This window comes from Octopus bimaculoides, chromosome 19 (assembly GCF_046866305.1).
Source record: "Octopus bimaculoides isolate indiv1 chromosome 19, ASM4686630v1, whole genome shotgun sequence".
Lineage (NCBI taxonomy): Eukaryota > Metazoa > Mollusca > Cephalopoda > Octopoda > Octopodidae > Octopus > Octopus bimaculoides.
Genome location: NC_142946.1, coordinates 22,320,808 through 22,339,149, shown reverse-complemented (window position 1 = coordinate 22,339,149; position 18,342 = coordinate 22,320,808). Strand labels below are relative to the sequence as shown.

The window sequence follows — 18,342 nt, the reverse complement described above, 5'->3', positions numbered from 1 at the left end:
CTTCTTTCTTTGTTTACATCATGTGGGGAAAAAACCTTATAAATATACACACTTCCTTCAACAATACATATTCTAAAATTGGAATGATACATAGAAGTTTGCATGGCCCTCTGCACAAGGATGACATGCAGGTTCCATATTTTTCTACCATAAAATCCAGTCTTTGTTGCAGTGTGGTGGCTTGCATGCCTTACCGGCCCTGTGAGCTATGCCAACAGAGTGCAAGCTCCTGGTAGGGCCTCCCATGCAGGACAGATCAAAGAATAAAGATCAGGCTAATTAGAACCACTAATTCTCAGAGGTAAAAATTGAGCTTGCATCAGGTCAACACCCTTATTTAGAAAAAAGCAAAGTTACAGAAGCATTGATGACAATTCAAAACCAACAAAACCTCCAGGTAAACATATACCCTAACCAGGAACACACGAGTGAGGCACAAGAGAAGACTCTCTAAAACAAGCTGGAGACAGGAAAAAGCAAGGATCCAACTGGAAAGAAGCAAGAGAGACAGCCCAGGGTTGAGAACAGTAGAGAATAGTCATCAATGGCCAATGCTCCATAGGGATTGAAAGGCTTACACATATGCACTTATTTCTCTGTTACACACACAACTATGCTTTCTCTCTCATGCTCTCTCTTGTCCACAGTATACACATACATACTCTCACATACAAATTCTCCCATACACAGTTTCTTTTACACATATTCACTCACCATATCCTCTCACACTTCCCCACACACAAAGTTTAACAAAACCACTGCCATCAGGGTGGTTTTGTTCAGTGATTTGTTACCAATCTCAGTCACCACCACTAACAACCCATCAAATTACTTTATCTATATTAATCCATCCACATTATCGTCCCTTATGTATCATGTATCACAGCTAATCATATTTTATATTTCAAAAAACTTATTACAGTTTTTTTATGTTAGAGAAAAAAAACCCTCTTCCTTCATCTAAACATCAGTGCTATTGCTGTTCATGTTCATTATGCAAATCTGTTAATTAAAAATTAAAATTTTCAGCATATTTCACAAACATCCAATGTTAAATCAAATTTAAAACTTTTGTTACTGGTCTTTGTTTATCTTTTTAAAATATATTTAGCACATAAAGATTTATATTCTGGCATGGCTGTGTGGTTAAGAAGCTTACTTCCCAACCAGATGGTTCTGGGTTCAGTTCTACTGTGTTGGACATTGGGTAAATGTCTACTATAGCTTTAGGTCAGCCAAAGCCTTGTAAGCAAATTTAGTAGATGGAAACTGAAAGAAGCCTATCATGTATGTGAGAGCTGATATCTCCTTGTTTTAACGTTGCATGATTGTTGTAAACGAGTATCAACATCATACAAGCTGTGCCTTTCATTTCCTATCTTCCATGAAAACATATCCAGCTGTGAGAAAAAAAATTTATATTACTTGGAAACAGGTAAGAGTTGGCAACAAGAAGAGCATCTGGTTGTAGAAAATATGCCTCAACAAATTCCTTCTGACCCACATGAGTAAGGAAAAGTGAATGTTAAAACAATGCTGATGAGGATGATGAAGAAATATACATCTGTCTTAACTGTGTGTTGACTATTCACATGCTGGAAACAAAACAATCATTATGTCAATGCTCAAAGTGGAAACCCTAAGAATATTATATTTCATGAAGTATCTGTTATGAAGAATAAAAAGGATTACAAACAATACAATATATGCAGAATCAACACGATTTATTTTTTTAAAAATTGGGCTCCAACCCAGTCATCAGTTTCTTGACTAATGTTAGGCCACCTACTAATCCATCAGGCAAGTGTAACAATTTGGATTAGTGTTTGAGTCCCATAGTAAGCTATGTTGTTATTTAGCCCCAAGTCAAACAAACCTGTGATCTAGCAAGTATATGATCTGTTTTCATATCTTTAACTATACTGTCCATTTCCTTATTTAAGATGGTAGTTTGGTTAGAGAGATTTGACTGCCATTTCCAGCAGGCTGGGCAACTACATAGAAGATCTCTCATCAGATAGGACAAATGTTTACAACCAGATTAGTCCTGATCAAGCAGACCTAAGGTCAAAGACATTCCAACCATGACAATGCTGTCTGAGGGGAGGGTATAATGTACTCAGAATACATTATCCAATGTCCTTTATTTAAAAGGAGCAAAAGCAGTAGCATGTGGTTAGAGATTTGGATGGTATTTCTAGCAAGTCAAGCTATTACATAATGGATTACACCTATTGATAAAGAGAGAATCATGAGAATTTTTATGCAAAATTAAGATCCTGGATAATTAGCCACATTGTCATAAATTCAGATTTCCCTACTACAGCCATTGTTATTAAACTTACAAAAAAAAGTTACCTAAAGTTGTTGGTTCAGTGTGAACAAAAATACATAAATAAATTAAATTAAAAATTTCCATTCCTACTTCAGTTTCACGATTAGTAATAGAAAGTAGATCTACAACTGCTTTAACAAATAAAATATCCCTTCATGCAAGTATGGAGAAAATATTTTTTTAAAAACTTGCAATAATAACAAAAAGTACATTCTAAGTGTATTCTGGATGAAGCAAAACAGTTTCAGCTAAGAATCAGAGGCGAGCCTGTAATTCAATTTGCTGAAAGCTAACCTTTGAGTTCATGGCAGTGGCCAAAGGAAACAAAACCTAAGACTTAATGTATCATCAGAAATATTTGGTACTAAGAATACATTTATTGCAATATATTGCTGCAGCAACAATGTAAACTCCTGGCTGAACAAATATGAATAGCAAATAATCATAATACTGGTATTCTTGTTAAGTTTAAAGGAATATAAAAACACAGGTTTATGAGAATCTCCAGCTTTCAGGTTACAACAAAGAAACCAATTTATGTAAATAGTTACCTTACAGATGAGTGGAATATGAAACAGATTGAGTTTATATTATGGTTTCTTGTCCATTAATATGTTTTGATGACATTCGAGCTGAGTGATGGTTGAAAATATTGAATTCCTAAGAGTAGAAACCAAGTTGACAATAATAATGGAATTAACATACAATAGAACTCTTTAATACAAGATTGAGTTATTGTTATTCAATAAAGTTCAATTAGCATTGCCTGCAAATTAATAAAACCATAAAATGTCAGCTCTAGAGATATTCCCTGTGTATGTATTAAAATGATAACATTCTATTCTACATTGAGGATTGTGTGTGACAAAAGTTAAATATGACATGCTTGTCTCTTCAAGTAGGAGACCATACTTTGCACACCATTGTGCAATGGTTTACCACATGAAGTGCAATGAGACAGTCCTCAAGGATTTGCTAATATATACATAGTGTTTTAACAATTTAGAAAATTTGTCTTCTGGAAACGACATTCTATATATTGATCCCAGAGATTTGGGAATAAAGAGAATCTTGATAAAAAAGATATCAAAAGCAACCTTATTTGCTTAAAAATAGCAAAAAGATAGCAGATGTAATTACTATAATAACAGCTGAGGGAAAATAAATTTATTATCAAAATTGGAGTTACATTGTTGAGGTATCTTGATATATGGGTCATGAGTTCACAATAACTGGCATTTATAATCCATCCTGAGAATAACTAAACTAGGACATGAAGTAAAAAAATAGGATTGAAGGAAACTGGTGAAGCTGTCTATTGGTGTGTTGCCAATCCAAGCAAATAATTGGCCTTATCTGGGAAACTGAAAATGAGCAACAGACAGTATTATACACAATTTTCAAGATAATATTTGAACCTTGTATATCAGGCAACTATTTCCCTTATATCAATTAAAAAGATACACAGATGTCCCCTTGTAAAGGTTATCATGCTAGAGATTAAGAAATAGCCAACGGCTGGAATAATGATATACACACAAATACACACTCATTCTTTATATATATATATATATATATATATATACACATACAGAGAGAGAGAAAGAGAGTCATCCCATAAAAAATGCAGTTTTTTCAATTGCATGAACTCAAAGTCGGAGGGGGACAGGATAAACTACCTACATCAACTTGCTATAAAAGCAGGTAGTAATTTTATCTTGTCCTTATTCTTAGTGCAAGTTTTGAAGAGTGCAATTCGATTTTAACAGTTATTTTTTCAAAGCTATAATACAAGTGAGAAAGGAGTATATTCAGCATATTTTGTTTTATGAGTTCAATAAAGGCAACAACGGAAAGTGCAAGGAATATTAATGCAGTATATGGGGATCAGACAATAAGAATAAGCCTGTGCCAACTGTGGTTTCAGAAATTCCAAGCCAGAAACTACAGCCGAGAAGATGAGCCTCATCCTGGAAGTTCTGTAGAGCTCAACAAGGACGTCCTGCAAAACCTGGTGTAACAAAATCCCATCATAACTGTTGAGGAACTAGCAGAGATGCTTCCATCAGGATAATGCTCAGCCACATATAGCAAGGGTGAAGCAGTTTGAATGGGAAATGATGTCCCACCCACCATATTTGCCAGACATTGCCCTATCTGATTATCATTTATTCAGCAGTTTTCAAAATCATTTGAACGAAAAGAATATGAATTCTGTTGACGATGTCAGAACAGTACTGGAGGAGTATTTTTCATCATGGACAAGTGAATTTTGGAAGAGGGGCCTTGCAAGTCTACCAGATAGTGGGAAGAGCATTGTAGAAAATGAAGGACAGTATATTTTAGATTAAAAAAGAACTTAAACAAAGTTCTTAATTTTGAAATATAAAAGTATTAAAAAAACGCATTATATATGGGATGGTAAAATATATATATATATATATATATATATATATATCATCATTTCGTGACCATGGCAAAGCAATGAGTACTTTTTCCAAATATCCTTTGTAGCTATGTGACCCCTGATGACTATGAAGTCCGATCCTGGAGAGACAGGTATGTCCACAGTCTCTCCCTCTATCTCTCTCCCTCTATCTCTCTCCCTCTATCTCTCTCCCTCTATCTCTCTCCCTCTATCTCTCTCCCTCTATCTCTCTCCCTCTATCTCTCTCCCTCTATCTCTCTCCCTCTATCTCTCTCCCTCTATCTCTCTCCCTCTATCTCTCTCCCTCTATCTCTCTCCCTCTATCTCTCTCCCTCTATCTCTCTCCCTCTATCTCTCTCCCTCTATCTCTCTCCCTCTATCTCTCTCCCTCTATCTCTCTCCCTCTATCTCTCTCCCTCTATCTCTCTCCCTCTATCTCTCTCCCTCTATCTCTCTCCCTCTATCTCTCTCCCTCTATCTCTCTCCCTCTATCTCTGGGGGTAATTTTCAGTGGTTAACTCTTTCTGTTACTATAAATAAAAGCCATTTTTTCTCATGGTTTTCATTTTATATATTCTGGAAAGATGTGCAATATAACACTATCTTCTTAAAGCAATTAAAGAAAATATTGTTCATGCTGATATGGTATGTTGGAATAAAATATTGGCTTTTGGTTTTTTTTTTTTTTTAAGGAAGTGAATGATGAATATATTTTGACTTTGCATGAATCGATTTGGATGTATATATAGATGCACATCCTGAAATATTTACAGAAAGGAAAAAAATACTACTTTCAAATTTCATTTTTTATTATCAAGGGCTCTTTACATTAAGTTCAAACCCCATTGACATTGATTCTGCATTTTACCTTTTCAGGGTCAATAAAATCTTTATCGATTTTGGGAGGAAGAATTAATGCCAGTGAGAACTGGTGCTGATTTAATCTACTAACCATTTCCCTCACATTTTTTTGCATTGTGCCTATGTTGGAGCAATTATTAAGAGAAATGGACAGGCAAAAACTATAGTGACAGGCATGCCTTGCTGTATTTAGTTGCAACCTTTATGTTAAGAGTTCAAATTCCATCAAAGTCGACTTTGCCTTTCATCTTTTTGAAGTTGATAAAGTATCAGTCAGGTAGTGGAGTCAACATAAATAACTGCCTTTGTCACCCAAATTTCAAACCTTCTGTTTTATATTAGACACAATCATATAAGAATAAATAATTCATAGAATTTTAAAATAACTAACAATATTCCAAATTTCAGGTATCATTACACAAAAAAGAAGTCTTTTGTATTTTTTGCTTACAGTAGGCACTAATATGGCTGTGTAGCTAAGAAGCTCTCTTTGTAACCACATAGCTTCTGGTTTAGTTCTAGTGTATAGCATCTTTGGTGACTTCACTATAGTTCCAAGCTGACCGATGCCTTGTGAGTGAGAAGGCCATCATAAAACAAAATGTGTGCATGCGTCTGTGTCAGTGTTTGCCACCCTTCAACTTCCACTACTCGACATTCGGTGTCGGTTTGCTTATGTCTCCATAACTTAGTAGTTTGGCAAATAAGACTAATAGAATAAATACCAGATTTAAAAATAAGTACTGGGGTTAATCTGTTCAAATAAAACCCGTGAAGGTGATACCCCAGCATGGCCCCAGTCCAATGACTGAAACAAGCAAAAGCTAAAAGATATTATAGGAGCTGTGAATAAGCAGAAACAGAGGAAACAGACAAATACTGTTTGTTATTTCATTCATTATGTCTCTTTAAGTCATAAGATCAAATCCTACCAGGGATAAATTTTAAGAGGGAAAACTAGCCCAGTTGTATGAGCTTCACGTAGAATGCCTTGAGGTATTGGTTCCTGGTCTTTTGGGCCCCAAGTTTAAAGTACCATCAAAGTGAACAGTCATTCTTTCAGAGGAGCTAAAAGTGCTAGCCCAGGTGTTCAAGTAATAGAGTTGATAGTGCTCTCTCGCTCTCTCTCTCTCTTTCTCTCTCTCTCTAAAGAGAGAATGAATGAGAGAGAGAGAGAGAATGAACGAGAGAGAGTGAGTGAAAGAGCGAGGGAGTGAAAGAAAGAGGGAGAAAGAGAGGGAGAAAGAAAGAGAGGGAGAAAGAAAGAGGGAGAAAGAAAGAGGGAGAAAGAAAGAGGGAGAAAGAAAGAGGGAGAAAGAAAGAGAGGGAGAAAGAAAGAGAGGGAGAAAGAAAGAGGAGAAAGCGAGGGAGAAAGAAAGAAAGAGAGAGAAAAAAGGGAAGAAAGGAAAGACATAGAAATCAGGTATGATCAAACCTGGAGAGAGTTTAAATGCTTAAGGCATATTGCATTCCAGGTTTAGATCCCTTAGACATGCTGTGCATCAGAACTCCACCAGGAATTGAGAGCTCAGGGCAACGTATTTTATCTTCATGTTAATAATTTTGCAAGTTATTTACTATACTCAGTTCCATAATTGTGATAATTTTTCTATAAATTCTTTTAGAAGTGATATTTGATTATTTATGTTGATTGGATTTAAATAATTTCTAGTAAATTTTAAAGAATTGCTTAGCTTAGCTTCAGCTTAGACCTGAAGGAATATAATTTTCAATATATTCTTTAGAAAACAAGAAATTTAATTTCACAATTCATATTCTGCTCTAAAAATGACAATTTAAAATTAAAGTAAGAAAACTTGTGAATTTATTTTCAAATATTATTGCTCTTCAATGTAAGGAAAAGGTTAATACTATTTGGTATGGGTTTAATTTTATAGAAATTCCACAACATACTAAAAATGATATAGTTAAAGATACATTGAATAACTGTCTGCAAAATATTGATAGCAGAGGAAATAAAGTTAAGCCAATACAAGAGATGTGGACAAATCAATAGACAATGACCTAGAAATGAATGATACATTTAGAATACTAGCATTGATAAATCATTACAATTCTTTCTAATGGATTTCATGAGAGGAATCTAACACAAATACTTAACAATAGGTAATTTATAATTAGAAGTAATGACAAAATGGTGACTTTCTGGAATCAGCTGTATGTATAACTTGATGCATAATATAATATAATTACAAATTTCCTAATTAGGAAAAGGTTACAAATTCCTTTCAATATTAAATTTCCACATATACATTGGCTAACTACACCATTCTATTTAGTCCACAATTTTATAATCTTCTTTAGAAAAAACAGCCTGTTTATAGCAACTATATATTTTTTTTTGCAGCTAATTTCCTTTAGTGTTTTCCTTCTAGCACATTTCTAAATCATACTGCATTAATAATTTAATATTTTATGAAATCAAAAGTAGTCAGATGATTGACACAATATTTCTCACAATAGCAAATCTGAAACAAAGCTTTTCAAAAACAGCCATCAAACTTCCAGCAGAATATTTCCAAATTATCTCAAAACTACTTAATAATGCTAACTGAAAGGTCACCTATATGAAATTAAATAGATTTTCTTTTTTACCTTAGCATTTAAGAAAAGTTCTAAAATCCAGTAGAAATTCTCATTAGATGAAATACATTCATACACAATGATTCAACTTAGTTGTACAAATTCATACAGAAAGGAAAATAACTAGTGAAGGAAGTTTAGATATCCAAACTATAAATGTCAACACCTATTACAATGTTAATAACGATTTCTAACAAAGGCGTAAAACCAGAAACGTTTGTGCATATATGTGAGTTTGTACGTGTATGTATGTTTGGAAAGTGTTGAGAATAACCAGTCAATTATAACAACCCCAGTACTCATTTGACATTTGTTTTTAATGTATTAATGAAATGCATATACAAACATCTAAAAGAGATTATACTACTTATAAAGATATATGAAAAAAAAAACTAATGGCTTTTATACACCACATGCTATAAATGCACAAAGAGATACATTATATAGCTTCCTATTGTCAACATTGTCATTGTTACTAGTTTGACTAATGACCAAGATTCAAGCTTCATTGATTTACGTAATTCAGAATAAGTGGGGTTTCAGAATACAAGTGTTCTCACTGTAACTCAATTTTTCTGTGGTTTGTGCTGACACCATTTTCAATCTTTTAAAATGATTTTTAGTCTCACAAACAACAATTTTAGTTTTTCAAACTCTCTGGTTATAGTTAAGCAAGCCATAAACGCCTAACATGCCAAAATATTAGGTAACTATATAATGTAATTGCTATCAAAACAAGTTTATATTCCAAACAGCTATATTATAAAGTAGATCTTGCAGTGTCCTAGTTTGTAGCAATGATGGAATTAATTTCTCTGAAGCAAAAATTCAGACTTATCGTAATTCTTAATGATAAACTCAACGGAATATAGATTAGCTCTTGCTGAACATGACTTGCATTACGTTCAAAGAAAAAACTAAATCTTTAATGACAGTCTACTTAGCTGACAATGTTTATCATGTAAATGCTGAGATCAAACCTGACAGGCACTGATGTTGAACTACATCAGTTCATTGGTCTTTGAATCACTAAATGAAAATGAAGGTGAAATTTTCAGGCATTCCCAAAGAGTCTACTGGCAACTAACTGGAAAAAGATACTAATACTAGTAACCAACTGTAAAAAGAGATTTAGTACATTAGTTAGCAGTTGGATAATTCTTTTGTACATACAAGGTACATTCCAGAAGTTTTTGAACATTTTCAAGAGAGACATTTATGATCTTCAAAGAAGTACAAAAGTCTTATCTCCTAAGACTTATCTCTGACTTCAATGCACATGTGAAGGCCACATGGAAGTCCACTTTGTGAAGGCCACATGGAAGTCTTCCAAAGGGAATGTGTCCAGGACCCCTGTCACAGCCTTTGCCCCTGAGGTTCTCCTTTAGCTTGGGGAACAACCAATAGCCACAGGGAGCAAGGTCTGGACTGTAGGGAGGGTGAGGAACAGTTTTGATGGTTATCTCCATCATCAAGTAATTGGTTACCAGCATGTTCATCACTAAGCACCCTGAGAATAAACTTCAAATTTTGTGCATGTTCAGATCTTCATGAATAATTCTGTGTACAATTGTCACACCAACACCAAATTATATCATTGTCTTTTTAGACACACAACAGTCTTCACCCTGAAAATTGCAAATTTCCTTAACCAGCTCTAATAATCTGTTACATCTCTCTCCCTCCCACACCTCTCATCATTCTTCACCTCTCTTCTGTCCTTGAATCTCTTGTGCCAGTGAAAAAAATTAATCTATAAGCAGTTTAAAATACTTCATAAGTTTCTGTGGCATTTTGATACAAAATTTTATTGCACAGAAAGCTTCTAAATGTCCCAACTACATTCTGCAAACTAGTCAACTATGACAAGCAGTGTTTACTAGGATGTGTTGAAAATGCTGTTACAACTGTCTCCTTCAATCTGGAATAACAAAAGTTGACAGGTCAGCTTATTAGCTGTATAGCAATAGCTTATTGGATGTATAGTTATGACTACCTCTTCTAAAAAGACTCAAAAGTTCTGGAATTCACCTCATATAAATAGAATAGGATAGATTTATCAAAGCAAAGCAACAAAACCCAAAATTAATATTTTTCACTGAAAAGGAAGTTATGACAAGCTATTGAATCCAAAGGAAATGTAGCAAACAAGAGAATCAAGTTTAACATATTTCACATAATTGTGGGCTACAAAGGCAAAGCAGCTGGATAAGGTATGAATGAATTTCTGAAAGTCAGGTCCATGACCCAATTTTTGTTGCTGGTTGTAGCAACTTTACTTCATCTTACATAGCTAAAACCCTTAAAAAAAAGTTTGGTTCTCACAATCCTCGTAAAAACAGATCTTTATACCTGACCAGAGTCTCCTTTGTAAGATATTACTTTAGATTAATAAGTAGCTACATCCAGAGTGGTAAACCTAACCTGGTCCTTGGAAAGACCGTCAGCAGAATTCACTGTTGCAAACATTCAAACTAGATTCCCTGTTCACTCCTTTCTCAGAATTTTTTTGTTTGCAGACATTGTCCTGAGATTATAAGCATGAACTTCACCAACTCCACCAGTTGGAGAAGGTATTTAAAATTTCATGGCTACTATTTCTACCTTGACTAATACAAGAAAAAAAAGACAAACAACAGAAAATTACATAAAGTGGTATTCATTTCTTTTGAATTTCATGAGAGAGAGATGGTGATGGAATGGTAACAAATGTCAAGAGATGAAATTATATACTATTAGACTTCATGCTGACAGGTTAGTAGAAAAAATAATGAAAATATCACCCAAAAATACACACTTATAAAATACATTATTTCTATATGTGACATAACCAAAGTAAATTCATAAACTTTTCTTTCATTGTTACCTGCTCATTATTCATTATTTTGCTTCTATTTTGCTTCAGTCTTAACATCCCAATGATTAGCCTCACCAGCTTAAGCTATGAACTAGAGTATACACATGTTCATCATGCTGTTGAATTAATTTTTACAATTTCTATTTTTATCTATTTTAGAAAAAAAAAAACACACTAACCTAAATGTAGATATTTATCTTGAGAGTCAAAATTTATGCAACAGTGGACATAACTTTTTTTATTAATGGACATAGGCTGTTCAAATTGCATATGTTGGTTGAGTAATTTATCTGCTATACATAGTATTTATTCAACATAATCTCAATTGCAAGTGATGCATTTGTGCCATCAATGAACCCAACTCTCAAATCCTCTTTGATAAAATTCAGGTATACATTGCTGTACCTTTTTCTATATAGCCACTTCCAACTGGTCTGTGTCATCAAATAGTTGTCCTAGAAGACTGTCCTTCATTGGCCCAAACAAATGGAAGCCAGAGGATGCCAGATCTGAACTGTATGATGACTGAAAGACCACTAGCCAGCCCAATTTGCTGGTTGCTTGATAGATTTATGTGGTTATACAGTGACATGATGAAATATGGATTATTTTCATATTTTTGTTCATTCTCTTCCACCTAATAGTTTCTCTAAGCTCCTTTAGGGTTTCAAATGCACAACTTGCTGTTTACAACAAGTGGTATGAGAAGGATGCCCATGTCATCCTCCAAAATAGTCACCATGATTTTTCTGTGCTGATCAGTGACTCTTGAAGCTCTTAGGCCTTGCATGGTCTAAGCCTTTGTTTCTGGAGCAAAGATACAACCAAATTTCATCCCCAGTCATCAGATCAAGACCAGAGAAAAAAAAAGTTTCTGTTGGCTTCAAATGTTTCCAATAGATCAGAGCAAGCTGCCACCCTTCTCTTCTTCAAATCAGGTGTCAACTATCAAGGTTCTTATTTTGCATACTCTTTTAATATCCAGTCTTCCATCATCATCTGCAATGCATTGTGACCACAGATTGCAACTGATTTGTTGTGCAAGCCATTTCATCCACTCACTCATGATTGATGTCAATTGGTTGCAGTTGATGATCCTACTCTGTGTGATCTGTCTTTAATACTAGTTTCCCCTTCTTTGAACTTCTTCTTCGATCTGTGCACACTCCTCTTATAAATGGTATCATTTTTGTAAACAATCTGTAGGCTTTTGCATATGTCAGACAGCCTGCACCCCTCCTTTGTCAAGAACTCAAAAACAATTTTTGCTTCTGCATAGAACCCATTATTTGCCTGCAATGAACAACAGGAAGAAGATCTATAGAGGAAAAGTTACTCTACCAGCATGTGCAACTTGAATTACCTGTATCCATTAATGAAAAAGTTATGCCCACTTTTGCATTACTTTCAGTATAACAACTGAATCTTCAAAATCCATAGTGATCTATTTTTATCAGCAATCCAGTTTTTCTTACAGGTATTACTTCAGAAAATGTTTACCTATTATTCCTCTAATCAAAGGAACATTTCACACACAACTACATCTATAGCAGTCTAATGTTATCATCATCCACTATTTACTTTGGTTTATATGAAAAATGTTAATTAGGTCTACAGTGTGCAATCTCGTCAATTTTAGCATCATTTAATTGGAATTCTTTTATTCTCTTAATTGCTTCAGTCATTTGACTACAGCCATGCTGGAGCACTGCTTTATTTTTTCTTCTTTTTAACTCAGTGGTTTCGAAATTAATACTGTTGCATTTACTATAATAGTACTAGGCAGATCTGAAGCAGAATATGCTGAACACCAGAATTAGAATCTACAATATCTATTGGAATTCCTACTAAAACATTAGAATTCTCAAGTATTTCATTAAGGTAACCGTTAGAATTAGATAAATTTCAGACATTTAAATTGGATACTACACGGGTAATAGAGCAGAAAATTAAAACTTAGAATAGATAATTAACTGATGTAAAAAAAAAAAAAAAAAAGCTTTATAACCAAAATCTATAACAACAAACTTCAATTTGATTTAGTATTAGAATTCACAATGAGTTATGGCAGTTTAGCTCATTTGTTAAGGCAAGTAAAAGCTTATGAGCATATAAATAAGGATTTAAGAAAACTGTGTAGGCAATTTACTTAAATCCTTATTTTATGGTTTTCATAGATGTAACACACATAGTACACCCAGAATTTCCTAGAAGTGCCATACATATAATTTTACAGTTCTATATTCAAGAGATGAGGAATTATGTACATTATTTACATTTGACAGATGTGTCCTCATCTTGTATGTTAACACAACATTTCAGCTGATATACCCTTCATCAGGTGTCTTGGGGAAATTTTGAACTTGTGTTCTCATTCCTAAGGTATTTTTCGATGTTATTATTATTATTATTATTATTCAGGTCACTGCCTGGAATCGAACTCGGAATCTTGGGGTTAGTAGCCCACACTCTTAACCACTACGCCATGGGCATATGGTGTAGTGGTTAAGAGCGCAGGCTACTAACCCCAAAATTCCAAGTTTGATTCCAGGCAGTGACCTGAAAAATGATAATAATAATAATAACATCATAAAATACCTTAGGAATGAGAACCCAGGTTTGAAATCTCTCCCAAGACACCTGATGAAGGCTGGAGGGTATATCAGCCGAAACGTGTTAACAACAAACAAGATGAGGACAAATATCCATCAAATGTAAATAATGCAAATAATGTACATATAATTTTATTTAAATTATCTGAATTATCACTAATTAATTTTTTTTTCTTTTTTTTTTTCACTTGGTTTTCAAGCAAAAGATTTTCCTACCAACTAAAATACAATCAGATATAGATTTTTAACATTTTGGCTTTATTGTTATTAGAGTGATGAGCTAGCAGAATCATTAAAGCATTAGAAAAAGAATGATTTGCTGTATTTCATTTGCCTCTATGTTCTGAGTTCAAATTTTGCTGAGGTTAACTTCATCTATCATACTTTCAGGGTCAGTAAAATAAATACCAGTTGAGCACTGGGGGTTGATGTAATTGACTTATTCTCTCCCCCAAAATAGCTGGCCTTGTGCCAAAATTTGAATCCATTATTATTATTGTTAAGGCAGTAAGCTGGTAGAATCATTGGCATGTCAGACAAAAATGACATTCTGAGTTCAAATCACGCTAAGGTCAACCGCATTTCATCATTTTGAAGTTGATAAAATAAAGTACAAATCAAGTACTGAAGTTAATGTAAACAACTAACCACTCGCTTTAAAATTGCTGACCTTGTGTCAAAACTTGAATAATGATCATCATCATCAAGGTGGCAAGCTGGTAGAACCATTAACAGACTGAACAAAATGCTTAGCTGCATTTCTTCCCACTTTACATTCTGCTAAGGTCGAATTTGCTTTCATCCGTTCAGAATCAATATTATAAGTGTTAGTTGGACACTGGGGTCCATTGTAATAATCATCTTGCCCTCTCCCCAAAAATTTCAGGCCTTGTGCCCAAGAATTATCATCATCGTTATTTGTATTACGGCAGCAAACTAGCAGAATCATTGATGCATTGGACAAATATGACTCTTTATGTCTTTGTATGTTTTGGGTTCAAATCTGATTGAAATCAACTTTACTTTTCATCCTTTCAGAGTTGGTAAAATAAAGCACCAGTTAGATACTGAGGTCAATGTAACCAACTAACACCCTCCTCTAAAATTGCTGGCCTTGTCCATAATTTGAAATCATTATTATTATTACAATAGATATTTTATTGGTTGAACGATATTTCGTCAGCAAGTCAGTGTTTGTCGAATTCAAAACAAGTGATGAAAATTCAAAATTATAGAAATTTGAAGTTAAAGTATGAATGAGAGCAACCAGCATCCACACGTTGATGGAATGACCTCTATTTCTGACTCCAAGAAAACGAACATTGAGATATCTGCACATTGTACCTTGAAAAGCGGCCGCAAGAGAGATAAGCCCTGTTCATTGTGCAACAACATGAGTCATGTGAATTCCATCAAGAATCATAACAGAAACATTATGATTTATACAGAAGATGGGACATGAGATTTCCATTTGGTTTACATGGCATAATGCATGAAACGCAACTTGATTTTTTGTTAGTTGTACAATAGAACAATTAAACAAAAGATTTAATGGACACAGATATGACATCAGGCACAATAACAGTAGTTTGACAGAACTTGCCGAACATTTTGCTTCAAACAGCTGCAATTTGGAAAAAGATCTGAAAGTGCATACTCTCAGAAAATATTCTGAATCTGCTTCACTTTCACTTCTCAAAATGCATGAGGAGAAATATGTTTGCGGGTTATTAACATCATGCCCTGGAGGAATGAATAAAATGACAGGAGAATATCATCAAGTTTATACAAAACCGTTTGATTAACTATTCTTTTTCCTTTCCTCTTTTTTTCTGTCTTTCTTTTTGCCTGTTATAAAACTGAAACTTAAGACTGATGATGTCATTCCATCAATGTGTGGATACTAGTTGCTCTTGTTCATACTTTAAATTTAAATTTCTATAATTTTGAATTTTTATCACTCCTTATTTTGAACTCGACAAAGACAGGCTTGTCGAAATATTGTTCAACCAATAAAATACCTATTGGAATCACATCACAATATTTGTCTTATCTGTTTACCTTTGTGAAGAGTTACGTCAATCCTTTTAAAATGTTATTATTGAAGGTTGTTTTAGCCTCATCTATATTATAACTATTTATTACAATAGTTGCGATAAAACAGCTATGAAATATAAAAAAGGATCTGCCTGCTATGAAATATTTTGGAATAACCATTTTTTGGGTAATATAGACTCAATAAACTTTTTAAAAGGCAATGATTATGTAATGTTTTCAATGGAATCCAAAATATTTCTAAAGATTTACAACATCATGAGACAAAAATAAAGATATATTTATAAACTTGCATTAACTGAAATGAAATCTGAGAATTCTAATAAAATTTCTTGGTAAGAATTCTAAAAGATATTGTAGATAAATCAAAATAGATTAGAACAAATGTTAAAGCAAAAGATATTAAATATAGAAAGCCACAGTATATATTCCCAATGAAAGAAGAATATTTATGGAAAGCGATTTCAGATTGGACACTCATATGGGAAAAGACTTTGTATCTGACAACTGGAATCAACTTGAGGATTAAATTCTCAAACTGACTAACATTTTATACAATCTGTAATCTATATAAAGGCTTATATGAAGCAATATGAATAGAGAAGTAACACTAGAAATCATGTTGACAATATACTTTCAACAAAATAAAACAAAGTTTAGAAAATGGGGTGAATTATTTTAAGTTACTTTAGAAATAGGAGATACTGATTATTTCAACCCATTTAGCAATAATATTGAGAAAAACCTATTAATATTTGACTAACTGCTAGATTAATATTTACAACTTGAAATATAAATAAAAATATTAGTTATGACATAGAGGGTACTTATATTATAAAATAACAGAGACTTTTTATTTGTAGATATAAATACCTACAATAAGAAAATAGTCTCAACACAAAGCTATGAAAACTATTGCTTTTATCATATCCATTAAACACTGGGGGTATTTCAAGAATTGTTCCAAATATTCACTTTATATCACTCATTTCCATACAAAAAAATCCAAATCTATATATTGATTGAAGAAAAATCTTCAAACCAATTTTGTGGCTACACAAAAGACTTTTTTTTTTTTAAATTGCTAAATAGAAGCTTCCTAACAATATATTCTTTAAATTGATTTAAGATTCAAATATTCAAAGTCAAAATACAGACAGTGGTTGTAAGTGAAGACATTGAAAGATTAAAAAAGAAAAATACTTCAACTGGTATTACGTTCAATGCATGTTGTATGCACCAAAATATTACATGGTAATCTGTTAAATTCAGTTTATGTGGTTTAGATAAAATAAAATTCCAATGTCAATAATATAGTAGAACAGAAAGCAACAAAAACGATTGTTACAAAAATGAATACACCAGCACTTTTTTAAGTGACAAGACCAATTTTTTGAGATATAGATGATGAATGTGCACCTTACAAATATTTTATTTTTAACAGACTTATAGAAAAAAAGACAAAGTGAATTCCAACATCATTTGAAATCAAGTAGGAGAGACAGAACTTTATTGCTTATATAGTTGTCCGATTAAGAAAAATAATTTTATTTTGAAAACAAATGTATCATGTATCCTTTTAACATTAAACAACATATTAGTAATCTAGAATAACAGCAACAAAATATGATTCGCCCAACAACTTAGGGCTACTAAAATATCAAATTCTATATTATTTCACTATATATTTACTAGTTCAGTGTTATACTAAGCCAGATAACATATAGCTTGTAATATCAACATTACTTCCCATACCTCCATAATCTTATAATCAGTGCCAAAGAAAGGAGAAAGGAATAAATGAAAATAACACAAACATCTGAGAAGACAAGATTTAGGTTACTAGGCTGAAGAGTGCACTCGCATCTCTTTTGACATTTGGTTTTGTTCTAGTCCAAGAGTCAAAGAATTCCTTGTTTTACTTTCCTACAAATGACAATACTAAAGAGCTAACCTAACTGAAAAAAAAAACAAAACAAAAAGAGTTCAGTAAAATATTCTTTTCTACTCTAGGCACAAGGCCTGACATTTTGGGGGAGGGTACCAGTCAATTAGACCGATCCCAGTATGCAACTGGTACTTAATTTATCGACCCCGAAAGGATGAAAGGCAAAGTCAACCATGGCAGAATTTGAACTCAGAACATAAAAACAGACGAAATACCACTAAGTATTTCACCTAGCGTGCTAACATCTCTGCCAGCTTGTCACCTTCAGTAGTTAAATATTCTCACATAAGTGTGAATAACTTATATGATTTCATTTGTAGATTTAATCTTATCTAATGAAATACTGAAGAGAGCAATTTTTTTTTTTTTCTGACAGTACACAAGTGACAAAATATTTTCTGAAAAGCAGACAAAATCCTCCTTCAGTCATTTTTCAATATTGAATGTATACATTAATGTTCTTATGTCTTGTTAACAGAAACATTTTCTATGTACATGCCTACATCTAGCAAGGTAATTTAACCAGATTCTACATGGCATTTACCAATTTTTCTACATGTTATTTTCTAATTCTGTAATCAAGGTGAAAGAAATACACCTTAATAGCCTGTTTCAGATGACAGTGATTGCCAGTCATAATGA

At 33.2% G+C, this 18,342-nt stretch overlaps 1 protein-coding gene and 1 pseudogene across 3 annotated transcripts in view; one reads left to right on the top strand and one right to left on the bottom strand.

Moving 5' to 3' along the window:
- LOC106871647 (transmembrane protein 65) overlaps window positions 1–18,342 on the bottom strand; it is a 137,654-nt gene that overhangs the window by 68,769 nt on the left and 50,543 nt on the right. The gene's annotated exons all lie outside the window — the stretch shown is intronic.
- On the top strand, window positions 49–144 carry LOC128250191 (U6 spliceosomal RNA; annotated as a pseudogene).